This window comes from Saccostrea cucullata, unplaced genomic scaffold (assembly GCF_032062105.1).
Source record: "Saccostrea cucullata isolate Sc308-1 unplaced genomic scaffold, CSIRO_AGI_Scuc_v1 ctg1424, whole genome shotgun sequence".
NCBI classification, from domain to species: domain Eukaryota; kingdom Metazoa; phylum Mollusca; class Bivalvia; order Ostreida; family Ostreidae; genus Saccostrea; species Saccostrea cuccullata.
The window spans coordinates 73072-90087 of record NW_026938228.1 but is presented as its reverse complement, the minus strand read 5'-3'; the positions used below and the strand labels follow the sequence as shown (position 1 = coordinate 90087).

Below are 17016 nucleotides of genomic sequence, written 5' to 3'. Positions count from 1 at the left end.
AAGTATAAGACCTTAAATGTACATGTAGTAGACAAAACTATGTCAGCCAAAAATATGTTGCTTATTTTCAATCAAGGGCTTTCATTCCATATCCAAGATATTTCAATTTCTATATATTAATGTTTTGATTATTAAAAAAAAATTAAACAAGAAGAAAACATTACACAATCGACAAAATTATAAAGTAACTCCTGTTATATCGAAAAGATAAATTGTAATTACCTGTAAAGGAATATAAAAAGGTTCCAATAAGCAACCTAAAAGTTATCATTTCAGTTTTTTTTTTCATTACAGTTACAGGTTGAGTAAATCTCAGGAGGAAAACATATTGCAAAGCTGAGGTAAGATCATCACGGAATTTAACTTCCTTTCTTTGTATACATTCTATATGCGAACAAGAAAAGAGGATGTTAATGTTTGTAAGTATTTCCTTTATGTGATGTTTTTTCCTATAAATCTGCACATTACTTATATATATTTGCACACATCTTTAAAAGCATTAGTCAATATTTTTATAATGAAAAAGACCGAGGCTTTGTAACTTCCATTATTTCATTAGGTATAACATCACATACGCTTGTTTTGTTCGAAAGTATTCAAAGCTTTGAAAAAGGTTATCAAAATATATATATACATCTATCCTTCATGCAAATAATATATTTAGGACATTTGAAATAGATTCAGATCATATTGTATTAAAAATTGCAATTCGAACTAATTTGAATACTTTGAAGTATTAGGTACCAGTCCACATAAAAATTAGACAAAATTTAAAAGATCTGATACAGCCTCTCTTATGAAAAAAACGTCAATATAAAATTTTAAAATGTTGTCTTGAAAGAAAAACAAAGTACTCAAAATTTGGGGAAGCTTGTTGACGTAATACAGCTAAGAGATTGATTTGAAAAGTTCAAGGAATGTCTGTCCTATATATAATACAAAGAGTAAACTTGTGATTGTTTTTTTTTTAAATGGCCAGATGAATTTACATAAAATATAAATGTTACAAGATAGTTTGAACAAAGAACTACCTATTTCATATAAAATTTCCATTGGCTCTGCCTTCATTAGTTTGTAGTAAGTCTCTATGCGTAACGAGTTTACTGCAAAATATATTATCTCCCTTTGTAGAGCTCTTTTGCTTTAGAAACAAATTTTAGACTATGAAAGTATGGCAGACGATCAAACAAATGTAATCAGAACTAGAGCAAAGCTCGTTGCAAAGCAACGAGTAGGTCTTCCTTCTTAGCAGTAAGCAGAAAGTGAAATGTTTCATTTGTCAACTTTACAACCTTTCTTTATTTGTTTGACTCAAATAGCAAAAACCCGTTCTTAATGTCTGAATCTGGAGTGAGCACGAGGATAAAAAATCCAATGGTAATCTCTCCACCAGCATTGAAACTGTACCCACAAAACTTTTACTCCCTCATATTTTGACTTGATTTGTAGACACACATCATCTTTGATGCAATCATGTTACCAAAGTGTGGCATACTACAGAAATATCAGTGTTTTGATACATCATGATCTTAAAAATTGCTTTAAAACATTTACACAATATAATTAAATAGTGAGAAATCCCAATGTGTTACTGATTAACTATCTCCTTTTTTTCGTCAATCAGTAAAAAGAACAATACTTTTACAAGAAATACATAGGAATGTGTTGTGTATGTCTCTAATTTGCAGCCCTCCACTACCAAATGGTGGTATCTCAATAGGAGTGTAGTGAAATTCTCTGAACAGGGCATTCAACAAAGAGATCTCCTTTTGAAAGCATTGCTTTTCATTTGAACAAATCTTATTTCCCTACACTACAGAATGCTGTGTGCCAAGTTAAGCTTAAATTTGTCCGGTGGTTTCGGGTAGAAAATAAAATTCTGAAGAATTTAAGACAAAGATGATAATGTGTGAATTTTAATTTTAAAAAAAAATTACTATAGCTTTAGCTCATAAGAGCTAAACTGTATACAGAGTTAGTGCTTTGTTGACTTTGAAATGTAGCTGGACATCTCTTTCATATTATGTTTGAAACTAGAGGTACTGTGAGCGATGAGCTCACTAAATGATACCCCCACCTCCCGTTTGGTTATAATGGCAAAGTCCATGTTTTGCTGTGGCCAGAAAACCCAAAATATGTGTCAGATCAAAAAGTAAAATAGGAGGTGCACAATGGCAATATGAAATAAAGATTCTGTAAAAGTTTCATCAAATTTCATTCAGTGGTATATGAGGAGTTGCGGATAAGAGATGGGTACCCAAAAGCGTAACAGACGGACGGACAGAATTAACGATTACTACATATATACCCTTCCGCTTTTCAAGTGGAGGGTATAACATGTCCTTTGTGCTGAATCATGCACATATGTTATGCTTTAGATGTTTATACCTAAATAGCAACTTTCCTTCAATTATACGGTAAAAATACACATATAAGATCTTATATATTGCCGCTGAAGATCATCTTGACCATTAAAATTGGTATTTTTTCCCTAGGAAGCGGAAGACCTAAATACAGATGTTAAAATGAAAGATCTGACACATATTTAAAAAGAAGATTTATTCCAAACTTAAACATAGATTCTGTAACAAAATCTATTTTTCTTGAAAAACTGAAAGCAATTGATAATATTTTTGGATTCATCAAAACTTAAAACATGATATACTTAAAGTTATCTTCTTAAACTGAGAATTGACTGTTTCAATTTCATTGTGCTGTTTATTCTTTGTTATCTCCCAACAGAAGCTTTTCTGGCAAATCATAATCATGCTTGGCATCAAATGTCAGTACTCAGATGACAGTCACACCTATCAAAAAGAAATTGAAATTTTTTATTGAACTTTTTTTTTTTAAAGTGTAACTTATAGGATAAGATAAACCATCAATCTGAGTTCAAAGATACTGTTACATTTTCTTCATGTGTATTATTTGTAAAAGTACTCTGTAAGTATAATTATACTTATGAACATGATGAATAGAGGTTTACAGGCAGTCATTTGAAGATGTAATAAAATAACATATTAGTTTTTCATGATTTCAAATAAAGAAAATGTACATTACTTGTTCATGTCTAAATTTTTTAGGAATGGTTTTGGTTAACAGTTTTTAACCGACTAATCAGTCAGAAAGAATGTATACAGTTATGATTTTTCATGTGTCAGGATAAGGCCATTCGTAAAGGTGTTTCAGCACATTAGGAACAATGCACTAATGAAGTGACAAAACACTATCGCATAAGGAACAATGAGCTAGCGCAAAGTAACAATGTGGCTCTAGCTAAATAACTGTAAATGTATTACATTTGGCTTGTACGATATTTGTTGGAGATTCAATTTTTAACAAGTTAGCATAGATTTGATTTAGCACTCTCTGAATTTGCTAGTTATGAAAGTTAATATACAAGACATTTAGACAATTAGCTGAATCTGCTCTCCGCCAAAATCGCTGAATAGAATACACTGCTGAATGTAATACATTTACAGTATAACACTATGCTACTAATTTTATGACAAACATGCTTAGGACACTTACACACTAGTGTGAAGTAAAAATGTGCTACCACCCTTATGACAATGGGTTAGTGTGCTTATAACAACATGGTGACAATGTACTTGTGTGTTTGTAACAATGTTTCAGCAGGATGTTTACACCATGCTGTCAAGCTTACACAAAATAGATTTTGTAAAGTTGTGTTAGCATGGTAGCATATTTTGTGTCAGCACAACTGCATGTTGTTTTAAGTTGCCTTAGCCCGACATTGTTCCTAGCACGCTTTTACACTTTAATTTACAAATTGCCTTTTCAGGACACCATATTTTTCCTAACCGACTAGCTATGTTTTTTGTAAAAGTACATGTACCAGGGTACATGTAAATCATTTTTATGCATCCAGAGATCCGGGGCGTACATTGTTTTTGTCCTGTCTTTCTGTTTGTCTGCAAACTTGAACCTTTGCCATAAGGCATAACTTTTCAACCATGAAAGATACAGACTTCATATCTAGTATGCCTATTCCACTGATTAAGCTCTTTCAAATATTACCATGGTCAATGACCTTGTGACCTTGAATGTGACCTATATACTAAAAGTAGCTTTTTGAATGCAAACTTTAACCTTTGTCATAAATATGCATACTTCACTAATTAAGTTCTTTTCAATGACACCAAGGTCAATGACCTTGTGACCTTGATTGTGACCCATATGCTAAAAACAAAAAAATAGTTTTTTTAACCTTCACTGTTACTTTTGAACCATGAGAGGCAGAGACTGCATATTTGGTATATATACTCCACTAATTAAGCTCTTTCAAATGACACAAAAGTCAATGACCTTGTGACCTTGACTGTGACCTTTATGCTAAAAAAAACCTTTTTTTTTTAAATTTTGTTGCCGCTGGATGCATAGTGTTTCACAAACACATCTTGTTTTCATTTAATTTTCCGTATGTTTTTAAAAGACGAAGAATTAAACTCAATTTTCTATAAGCTTCTATTCATTATAATTGTTCGCCTATTAGCGTTTTTTACTATATAACCAAATACATCATTGTCTGTTTTGGTAGCCTAGTGGTAGGGCATTCGCTTTGTATAATCATGAAGCCAGGTTTGATTCTAATTCACTGCATCAAACCTAAGACAAAAACATGCATGCAGTAATGTACCTTAACCATGCAACAAGCATTTGAAGTGAATGAGACCTTAAAAACCTCACAGTAGATGTTAGGACAATGACCCTAGTTGCAAGTAGCCAAGTAAAGGTCTAAATTGAAGCTATTCACCAGTATATATTAACATCTCTAAATGAGTGAAAATTCTCAAATAATATTATCAATCAAAGTATCTATAAGAAGCTATTCCTTACCTCGAAGGTTCCAATCCCATTGCTAAATGCTTGAGACAGGTTACTCTGATGAGACTGTATAAACCGAGATTCTGTGTCACAGTTGGAAATGGCACAAAAAGGATCCCTTACTTCTCAAAGGCAATAAATGCTGAGTGCAAGTCTATATTTGCAGCTTACTATCCCAAGCGGTGGCATCATAAAATGACTGAAAAATGATTGATAGGCCAATAAACAAACAAACCACTCCTGAGTCTTATCACAGGAAAAATGCAAACTTTACATTATTACAACTTTTTTTTTTAATTTTCCTTTGCAATTTAACTGATCAACATTTGTGCAATTTTTTATCAATTAAATTATGATACTAAACACTTTGTTTGAACAGCTATTTATAGTGAGTACAGACAGCAGCACAAAGCGCTGCTCATAATGCGAGCTCTTATGACAATGCCTTGGCGATGAGAAAATTATAACTTGCACGTTGATCCATACAACTTTTTTCCTACAGTAACTTTGGACCCACAGTGCTTTGCTTTTTTAAGCTATATTCTTGTAAGCATGACTAAAACTTGAAAGTTTCAAAAAAATAAACTCACCTTGATCTAATTGATAAATTGCAGTTAAATAGTGAAAAAAAAAGAAGAAATTCTTAATTCATTTAAGTCAGCACTATTCAAGCTTTAGACTGCAAATGTACCGGTAGGCCTAACTTACACTACGACGTCATGTGACTTCAGAGTCTTAGTAGTGCCCTGTTCACATGAAGAGTTAAATTCGCAGTAATTTGTCGCAAAGTAAACTAATTAAACTCTCTGTGTGAACAGGGCCATCTTCGCTAGCCAAGGGTTTCTGATACGCTACTCTCCTCATAAACCCTTGTCCTACAGTGTTCATAGAAATGGGGATTTTTTACCAGAGTTCTAATTGGATTTCAGTACACCCAGGTCGACCAATCAGCAATTGTTTTTTGTAAATGACGAAATTTGCGTTTGGGATGCATCTTCACTCTTTAATCTCGGAAATGAAAAACGGAAGTAAACAACGATCTGTAAGATAACATTCAATTCTATGAATAGCCATGCATCATGACCAGGTGTCATCCAATATCTTCTAAATATGTGATTATATAGGAATCTACATTGAAGCTTCAGATTTGTTCTATAAATAATGAATAAACATAACTCAATTATTGCTTCTTAATTACCGTAATTAGGGGAGTATAATACGCATTTTTTTCCTAAAATAAATTTCTGTGAGAAAGGGATGCGTATTTTACATCACAATGGGATTTTGACAAGTTTTTCTTTCAGGTGCAACACGGCTATCATACGTACATACCGTAGTATTACCTAGAGACACATGCAATTTCTTTTGTTAATTGCCATATTTTAAACTTCGGAAAGTTATTGTTGGAAGGTATGCTTCTTATAAATGTCACTTTCATAATCTTTTTATGCCCAAATAACATGAAAAAGTAAGTTAAAAGTAATTTGAGCTGCATGTTGATTGTCTCCGAGGAGGCCGCCATTACCGATGTTATTTTTAGACGTTCACTCATAGCTATGTCACGTGCTTCCGGAATGAAAGTGCACATGCACCTTATCTGCCAGACAAAGTAATAAATCATTTTTTAATGAAATACAATGAAATAAATATTAATTTTAGGTTTAAAATAACTCAGTGATAATCTGCAACAATATTAACACCCCTCAATACGTCCCAATGAAAGGAAGCCAATGTTGTGACACACGTGCGCTGGTCAAATGATAATTACCTATCAACACCCCTCGGGGCAATTAATTGTCTACCGACTCCAAAGCAATGTTTTTACAGTTAGAGCACTGATTATTTACTGCCATGTTAATTGCTGTGATTATTTTCTTTGTTAAAAATTGGGGGTCGGTTTATGACCTTTCGTATGTTTGAGCATGGTGAGCATGTGTTGATTACGGCACTTAAACAATTAAACACTTGTTAAATGTAATTTTACCTTATCTTATACTTATCGGCCTCTTGTTTAAATAATTGAGAGTTGAGAAATGAAATATAAATTATGCTAAAACTTTTAATAAAAGTGGTATCATTTAGAAAATAAGATATCCGCGAAGATTCAGAAGAGGAAAATCGTAGTCTTGTTAAAGAAATAAATACTTTGATGTTTCAATTTCGTTTCCTGTTAAAATATTGTAAGATAATTTTAAGCATGATTATCTAGAACCAAAATTAAATATGACAACTGATAAAACTTTCGACAATATCTCTTGCTTTGTTAAAATAAAATTATTTCATCTAAGAATATGGCGACGCATAATTTCAAAATCACCGTAACTATTCTTTAAAAAAATCTGTTAACATTTTTACGCAACATTATCTTGTGCTTTGTTGAAATTAATGAATAAATAATTTTCTCCAGATTGCCGAGATACGGAATGTCAGGATTAAGAGAAAGTTATAAAGTGTGTATTTTAAAAAAAGTGTGTTCAGTAAATTTTTGACACCTAATCCTCGCGCCAATTTTCGTAACAAATTACCGTGATTTTCATAGTTCAGAACATTGCTTGGTAAATTTTTCTGTTGCGTATAATACATCCGAAGTGCGTTTTTTTCTCCAGTTTCAAACTCAAAAAGGGGGGTGCGTATTTTACATCAATGCGTATTATACTCCCCTAATTACGGTACTCTTTAAAAAACTTTGATTTAATTTTTTTTAACACGTATCTTTATTTCTGGCGATGATGCAATCTGTGCGTACCTTATAGATTCGAGATCACGTGATGGAAAACAATCCCGTCTTTTAACTTCACCGTATGCCAATTTAAGGGTTTATGAGGAGAGTAGCGTATCAGAAACCCTTGGCTAGCGAAGATGGAACAGGGCATCAATGCACCAAATTTCAATTGCTGTTTGACAGGCCCGATCTAAATTAAAACTGAATAAGTGTCTGCCCTCACCCTAACAGTCGCACTGGCAACATATTAGTTGAAGAATATACACTGTAACAATAAGTGTAGTGTGAATTAGAGTATCACTATGATGGATAGTGTTGTGTTGAATTTTTGCATTTTTGGTTTTGAAAGCGAGTCTTGTTGAAATTACATGTTCACATATATTTAAGTACAGGTCTCTGTAAGAATCAGACAATATGTGTATAAAAGTGAATCATGAGGGTTCTCAGAATTCGATGATTTTACACACATAGGTTTCTCTTACCCTATGAACCACGTATGTAAAGTGAAAATTATTTTGGGTCCTGGTTACTATGGAAACATGGCCAAAGAAATTTTCCCTAGCAACCGGTCAATTTTCCATGTTTATGGACAAATATATCACTAAAATTAGAGGCTTGAAATTGAATGTGAATATTACCAGAGGGGTTCTTAAATAATGTTATCATAAAGATAAACATTTCAAGTGATAAAACCATGTAATACATACCATTTTTATTTCAAGATATTTCTTTTACAGGCAATGGAAGATATGCATGTTTTGCATTTTTTGCTGATTCAGCATTTTTGTTAATTTGGGCAATTTTCAAGGCCATATATCTCAAACTTCTTGCACAATACAAGAGTATGGTATATTTTACATAAAGGCAGAGGAATATCCTTTTTGGAATTTAAATTCAAAAACGTGTGTTTTTTAATATTTACAATTGGTTGCCTAGCAACAAAAATGGATGTTTTGATTAAGAGAAAGAGACAAATTGTCAAATATGCGAGTTATTTATGGAATTAAATCTTATCGGTGGATACCAAAATCAATTTTTAAAGTAAAAACATATTTCTGAGACTTCTTCATGAATCCAGGAATATTTTGCATATACTTATCGCCATAGTAACAGAAAATTTCCCTTAGCAACAAAGAAAATAAATCCACTTTTGACATGCACTCATATATGTTTGTAAAGATTATTCAGTGTTTGACAGACCACAGTGATTTAAGAGCATCAGTACATTTTTTGTACTTTATTAGTCCCCAACCCATGAAACTGGAGGGGGCTATAGGTTTCCTCTGAGTCTGTGCGTCGGTCTAGCTGTCCCTATATCTGTCTGTAAGTCTCTTCTACTTGGGTTTCCACACTTATTTTCTAAACGCTTGCAGATATTAAGCTGAATTTCGGCATGTGAGTGTATCTTGGTAAGTCACAGATCAAGTTTGAATGTTGTTACGCTTCATTGATTTTTGATAGATTTATGGCGTTTTAATTTTTTTCATAATGGTTTAAGATCGGGTTCGTGCTGTGCTAAATTCCAAAGGTCAACATGGTGAACATGAATGATGATGAAGCCAAAAGAAGATGTTTAAAAAAAAATGAGTTAAATTTCCGTCTTTATGCGTTTTATTTTTTTTTTTAGATTAAAGGCATGCATAACCTCAAAATTTTTAACATCAAACACTTTAGCATGGTCATAACTTTTGCATATTATAAAATGACATTCTAGAGAAACCGGTAGGGGCATGCATTGCTTTAGTCCAAAAAATCTGACGTTTTCCTGGCATGTAAAGTATCAAAATCGTAAAAAAAAACCAGGAAAACGTCAGATTTTTCGGACTAGCATTGCTTATGCAATAATCTCAGAATGTTTTTAACGTTTACACATGGCAACAACAATGAGCATGTAGCAATCATGAAAAGTTATTAAGCGCCATATGGCATTTTTTAACATGTGTAGAGTGTTATAGTTAACATTTGTACCTATAAACAAACAAGTGGCAAGGTTCCAGGCAATAAAAGTTAGACGAGTTTTCTTTCAATCTCAATCTCACAGTTACATGTAAAGGGGTTGAAATAAATGTACAACAAAATATTAGAGAAAAGAGCCTTGAAACATTTTCCAGGGACGAAACCAAAGCAAGCCTTCAACTGTATAAATATGCATGTTTTTATTTTATCCTATATTTAAAAAAAATCACATTTCTATATAACTCACTCAGATGATCAATATAAACACATTGTTTTGGTCATAAATAGACATAATTAATATAGATTTTCACATTTCAAAATTTTCAAACTTTATTCTTCCAAAAAGAGCAGTGCTAGGGAATTAAGCAGAAAAAAATGTGCATCAGTTAAAATTTGAAACAAAAGGCCCAGGGACCACATCCCTCACCTGAGCACCGTAGCAGGGATCAAAGCAAAAATCAGTTCAGGCTTGGAAAGCTTAAATATATTTGTGGTCCCGACCTACCCCTAAAAGGGAGGGGGTACGTCTTATTTCTTAAGTGATACATGTATCCAATGTAACTTAAGTTCTTCCAGATAAGTACTATTTAAGGTGAGTCAAATAACAAGTTTCTTGATTAAAGCTGAACACTAATCGTAAAAAGGCAAAGTCCGCAATATTTCCTGTTCTTCAATGCTCTCCCTACAACCCATATATAAGGAGCAGATCGCTTATCAGTTCAATGTATTTTGCTGTAGAGATCCGACAAGTGTAGACGTACATCTTACAAATTTACATAGCCGTGCTACTCGGTCGCGATGAAATTATCAAAGTTAACGTACTTTTTCCAAAACAGGACAAAAGTATCATGAAAAATAGAGGTCGATACATCATTTACAAACAGAAAATGCACATAAAACAAGGAAAAAACGCAAAAAATCTAAGACCACGCAAGGAGTACTACATGTTGGCCACGAGTTTTGAGTGTGCAATCAGGTGTCACAAAATCGAACTGTTTATATACCCTTCTGACAGTGCCTATTTATGAGAACATGTAAATAGTACCCAAGAAAGCAAATTCCAAAAGCAGCAAGATATTACTTTAAACCACTGGTACTTTGTTTCCGTGGTTACACGGAAAAGAAGATAATGATCAAATTTTCTTATGTTGTTGGTGTTGTGGTGTTGCAAGGTCCTAGGGATGTATACATGTCACAAATGCAGATCCAGTGCCGGTGTGCCGGTCATCCACCCTCCCGTTTGAAGATTTTGTACATTTACACTAATGTGTATAAAATTTATATGTCCACTATCCTAAAATCAAGGAAAAAAACATCTTTCATTTGTGGACCCCCACTAGTCCCATGCCCTAAACCCAATGGGGACTTTAGTGCAGTCTTGGACCCCCTTCCTTCTACTGCCCCCCACCCCCAACCCAACCCCACCCTGTTTTTTTCTCTCAAGATAGGAGCACTAGCCCAATTTTAGTAAAGTAAACAGATAGCTAATGAAACATGCAAATTTAGGCTGAAGTCAGAAAATCTAGTGGGTACTGGTATTCTAAATAGTGCACGAAGTAGAAATCAGATTTTGCAAATATAAAAAAAACATTTTTTTTATATAAATTCAAACATTTGGAAATGAATGTATTCTTTGAAAATTAAGATACATTGATGGCATTAGGAATTCTATTTATTTTATCTCAGTTTAGTTCAGTTTATTGAAGTTAAAGGGACATATATCTCACAATTATACATTTTTAATAACAAATATAATGATGAGCTTAACATGCAACATGTACAGCACATATTATATTTTCTATAATGTATAAACAAGTGAAAGGCACTATTCTTGATGCACTCGCTAGTTGCACAAATTTTCCTAGATTACATAATTCTTTTTTATTCTGTGCAATAACATGACTACCGGTAAGTAACTTAGGGCACTTGGTCTTCGGGAGTATAGTACATATGTACACTGTGTTACAGTTTCTATCTAACATGTACAATTTTGCAAAGCCTAGCCAATGAAAATCACTTTTAATATTTACAATGCAGTCATCATTATTTTCTGTCCTTTTTAGGAGACATACTTGAAGAATACAATTATCACTAGTCACTACTTAAAAAGAAAAAAAAAATATTTAAGGATTTTCTTTTCCCTGACCAGTTCAAGAGGAAATTCACCTAATTCACAATATATATTACCATAATGTTATATGTATTTTGAAAAGGGTACATAGTGCGGGGTGCAGATATAATTATGTTTTGTTGTACAATTTTTAGTGTATTGATGTATATGGGTATACCTATTGAATACATCAAAACATCCCTCCTTTCAAGTAACACTATATATTATTGTAAGTTACAAAAACAGTTTGATTTATCTTTTGAAATTAATGTTTTTCAAGTTAAAAAAAAAATACCACACAAAATTAAAGAGAATTTGTACACTTCAATTGATTGATTGTGTATATTGTTAAACGTCTCTCTCTCGAGAATTTTTCACTCACATGGAGACGGTGGAGAGCTGCAAATTTTGTCATATACTTGGCACTGAGGGCCATTGAGCAGGGAGGGATCATTTTTCATGCCAGCACTTACTGCGACACGGGACCTTGGTTTATATGGTCTCATCCGAAGGACCAGTCTCCATGTCCCACAGTGGGATTCGAACCCTGGACGTAAGGATTGACTCCTTTGCGACTCTCGAGCAGACGCTTTAACCACTGCGCCACGCGGACGACTGCAGACTTCGAAAGATGTATGTTGATTTTCGAAATCCATTGCTTGGTAAAAATATATCATCTCATGCAAAGTGATCAATAATGCTATGAACGCTAGGGATAGAAATTTACAGTACAAAATATTAGGCTATATTTTTTTTGTCCCACATTTATATGGCAAGTATTGACTTTGGACAATTGCAGGCACTTTTTCTGTATTTGTCCTGCTTAGGGCATTGATTCCCTATTGATGTATTGTAGTTTTATTATACCCAATTTGGACAATTGTTTCAAACAAAGGATGTAGCAACAGGGGGCCCAAGGGGTGGGGGCTGCCCCCCCCCCCAGTTTTTTCGAACGTAAAATTACTGTAGGAAATGTTTATTAGAAGACCCCCCCCCCCAAATTTACAGTTACAGTTAAGGGAAATAAAGAAAATGTATTATTGCATTGAAATAAAATTTGGTGCTAGCTGAAGGTGTGCTTTTATTGTAAACAAAAAATAAATAAAAATACATGTATCACATACCAATTATACAAACAATGATATTTCAATAAATATTTTTTAAACACCGGGAGCAAGTCCCTGTGCACCAAGATTCATTTTTTAAATTCATAAAAAGATTGCTCATGAAGAAAACTGGTAAAAATTGTAAATCATGCTAGTTTGAACATCTAACCCGTCTAAGCAAGCTACTCTGAGTATATATACAGTGTTATATAGAGATTGTGTCTGTCACTGTCTGACCTGACATATGTCTACATTGTCTCTCATCAACGTGCTTTTACATGTACTGGTAAGGTAATATTTTTATTGCGAAATGTACCGGGGTCGGGGGAGAGTCAGGGCAGAGGCCCCCTCAGGTGTCACAATTTTCAAAGCAGAGGAATCTCGGTTAAATGCATGAAAGCCAAAAAATGGAAAGAAAAAAGCACAGGGGCTTGCTCCCGGCGTGTAATAATTATTTATTAAAAAATCATTTAGAGAGTAAACCAAGGGAAGTAATTGGGAAGCAAAAATGCTTCAAAATGCAGAAAAAATTAATATTCACCTTTAAAATTCTTTTATGCATATCATTTGCCCACCGAATTTTTATTTAAAATGTTTAATGTAATAAAATGTTGACCTTCCTTTTTCTATGCTTAATTTGTAAATGATTGTATTTTTTGTCTTAAGCATTTAAAAACATCAAAATTTACCATATTTTGATATTTTCGAGTACCTAGCATGACCACTAACAAGTGTGAAATGAAAATTGAACCGTAACCATTGTTGTTTGAATCTCTAGCACTGGTTTCAAAAAAATTATACACAAATTTAATTATCTCCTCTCATTTCTGGACATCTTCATGAAAAGAGCAGATTTTCATGATTTACAGAAATGAGAAAGTCTGTATCCCGTTTCCATGGCAATGGTGAACCGAGGTTATAATTCAAAAATACTTCTACATTTCACAATCAATCACACATTTGTTTAAAATTATGACAGAAAAAATTCAAATCTGTAAGTATGCGTTGCCAACCAATTTTGATAATTACGGAGAATTGGTCTTAAAATGCTTATGTACAGAGACTTTAGAAAATAACTTTAGCTCCTTGTAGTGTATAATTTTATTAACGTTATAAGCTTAGTAATATTGCTATGCATTAAATAAGATCAAAGTTCAACACTATTTTTTAATATTTACCAAATCATCATTTAATTCTAGACGAAAATAATCAAATCTGTGAATGAGTGCATGTCAAAAGTGGATTTATTTTTTTTGTTGCTATGGGGAATTTTCTGTTACTATGGTGATAAGTATATGCAAAATATTCCTGGATTCATGAAGAAGTCTCAGAAATATGTTTTTACTTTAAAAATTGATTTTGGTATCCACCGATAAGATTTAATTCCATAAATAACTCGCATATTTGACAATTTGTCTCTTTCTCTTAATCAAAACATCCATTTTTGTTGCTAGGCAACCAATTGTAAATATTAAAAAACACACGTTTTTGAATTTAAATTCCAAAAAGGATATTCCTCTGCCTTTATGTAAAATATACCATACTCTTGTATTGTGCAAGAAGTTCGAGATATATGGCCTTGAAAATTGCCCAAATTAACAAAAATGCTGAATCAGCAAAAAATGCAAAACATGCATATCTTCCATTGCCCGTAAAAGAAATATCTTGAAATAAAAATGGTATGTATTACATGGTTTTATCACTTGCAGTGTTTTCAATAAGAGCCGGCAACCGGCAAAATTAACCGCCTGTACGAGTAATTTTGCCGGCTATGAATTTTCCGTCATTAGGATTTTGCCGATGCTGATACGCAAAATTCATAGATTTTATCGCAACTATTTCCATGATCTAGAGTAGCTTCCCTTGAGTGCGCTCTTTTTCAAGGAAGTTTGATTAGATCGATAGTGTCAGGTAATGGCGTCGCGGACAACGAATATTTTAGCGAAGTCGTGGAGAAATGTGCTGCTGCTTTAACACATGCGTGTTAGATCACATACATTAAGAGGCATAAAGAATAGTCCCTTCCGAAAAGATTTGTTTGTGTTTTATAATTTTCGATTGAAAATTGATCATGTATCCATTCTAATTCTTACAGAATTTCCACAAACTGAAAATCTCAAATGTTATGCTGACATAATAATTACGAATAAAAGTCTTAATATTTTAATCGTGACTCAGACATAGAAATTCTTACAGCATTTCTACAAACTGAAATTGAAAAAAATATTCTCTTTTATCCGTCTAAGAACTCTTGAAATACAGGAACACTATCATTTTCACATTTGGGAAGGTTTTAATGTACTAGTATTTTGTATCAAATACCATTTTCTTAATTATTTTGTTCTGACTATCTGCACAAAATGTCAAAAACGTAAATCAATTTAAAGATTAATTTATGAAAAGTCTAAGATTACAGAATATTTCAATTTTTGGGGGTACTCTACATAACCAAGTGTTTAAAAAATCTAAAATTTTCAACCAAATAATTTTTTTAGTTTTGAATAAACATCCTGACCAATTTATGTGGAAGGGACTAAATATGTAGAATTTTAAATATGATATTCTACCACAGACAATTGTCTGTACTAGAATTTCATACTTAAGTTGTCTGTATGTTTTTATAGACACTTAGTTTTCGGAAGAAAAAAAACAGTATGTCAAAAATCTTGTCAAACAAATCTGTAAAAAGGAAAAAAAAAATTTAATTGGCTTTTTTAGGTAAAATTTGATAATTGATAGTGACAAGAATGTGAAAAAAATTACTTTTTTAATGGCCTTAGAGGTCAGAAAAATGAGTCAAAAATGTTGATTTTCGTTTTCGGCCGGGGGGCTTCGCCCCCCTGGGCCCCCTACCAGGGCTCTGCACTGGACCCGCTGGGGGCCTAAGGCGGCCCCCAGACCCCTCGCCGATACTGATTTCCTGCTATTCCATCTATTTTTCCTTCTATTGAAAATCTTATTGAAAACACTGACTTGAAATGTTTATCTTTATGATAACATTATTTAAGAACCCCTCTGGTAATATTCACATTCAATTTCAAGCCTCTAAGTTTAGTGATATATTTGTCCATAAACATGGAAAATTGACCGGTTGCTAGGGAAAATTTCTTTGGCCATGTTTCCATAGTAACCAGGACCCAAAATAATTTTCACTTTACATACGTGGTTCATAGGGTAAGAGAAACCTATGTGTGTAAAATCATCGAATTCTGAGAACCCTCATGATTCACCTTTTGTCTGATTCTTACAGAGACCTGTACTTAAATAAAATATAAAGGGATGTGGGGATTTTAAAAGGCTAACAGAGAGCGTCTGAACCGTAAAACAGATATTACATCGGTGTGTCTGTGTATTTCTAAAAATATCACAGCTCTAAGCTGCCATAGTAATGTAAATTTTAGGTAAAAAAATTCTTACTTTCATTCTCGGTCACAGCTAGTCCACACCAATTATTCATTAAAATGCCACCGTCAGCTCTTTCATCACTCGATGCAATTATCACTGGGAAGTCCGAAACAGAGTCAAGACGACAAGAGTGTTCATCCTTGTTAATGTGACAGTCGGAATTTCCTCGTAAACAATTCACACAAGAATATATAAATCGGATAATTCTGCTTAGAATAATGTTCCAGAGAATTGATAAAGTACTTCATAGCTGCAGATTAAATGTGCGTACATGTCTACATACAGCTTGTATGATGAAATTATGTTCAACTTCACATCATTTCTCAATTTCAGTTTGTAAACATCATGTGTCCGATTTCGATGGGACACACTAAAACCCGGATATACTAAAGACCTGATATTTACCTGATGTTTTTATTTTAAATTAAGTGATAATAATGATTACTTTAAATGACTTAATTAAAGACTTTTCGACTAGGATGCATTATGCTATACAAAAATTCATTTGTTTGGAAATTTTACCGACAATTTTGATTAAGATCATATCAGGTTTTAAGTATATCGGTCTTTAGCCTTCCTATTTCCCACAATGCCGCGCGTTGTTTACAAACAAGAAGGTCCCGGAAAAGACTTCCTCAAAAGAAAACATTTTGATTTACCTTTTGTTGTGTACAACAAGATTTGAATTATTTGAATAAAAAGAAAACAGAGAAACACAGAATCAAAACTATATCTTTCAACTTAAAACTGTACAAGAGGCCCAGCTAGTAAAGTCTTCCTATAGTCATGATAGTAGACAACTTGGTTCCTGTAAGGATTCTCATATATTTGTTTTATAAAAAAAAAAAACCCACACAATTAAATATAGC

The 17016-nt window shown here is 33.1% G+C and overlaps 1 long non-coding RNA gene across 1 annotated transcript; it reads right to left on the bottom strand.

Annotated features, from left to right (window-relative positions):
• Positions 1-2751: 2751 nt before the first annotated feature.
• Positions 2752-16678, bottom strand: LOC134249664 (uncharacterized). Its single transcript, XR_009988342.1, has 3 exons — positions 16160-16678; positions 4861-5047; positions 2752-2807 (listed from the first exon to the last, which is right to left on the bottom strand). It is a non-coding gene; the product is annotated as an uncharacterized LOC134249664 (long non-coding RNA).
• Between the last annotated feature and the right edge of the window lie 338 nt (positions 16679-17016).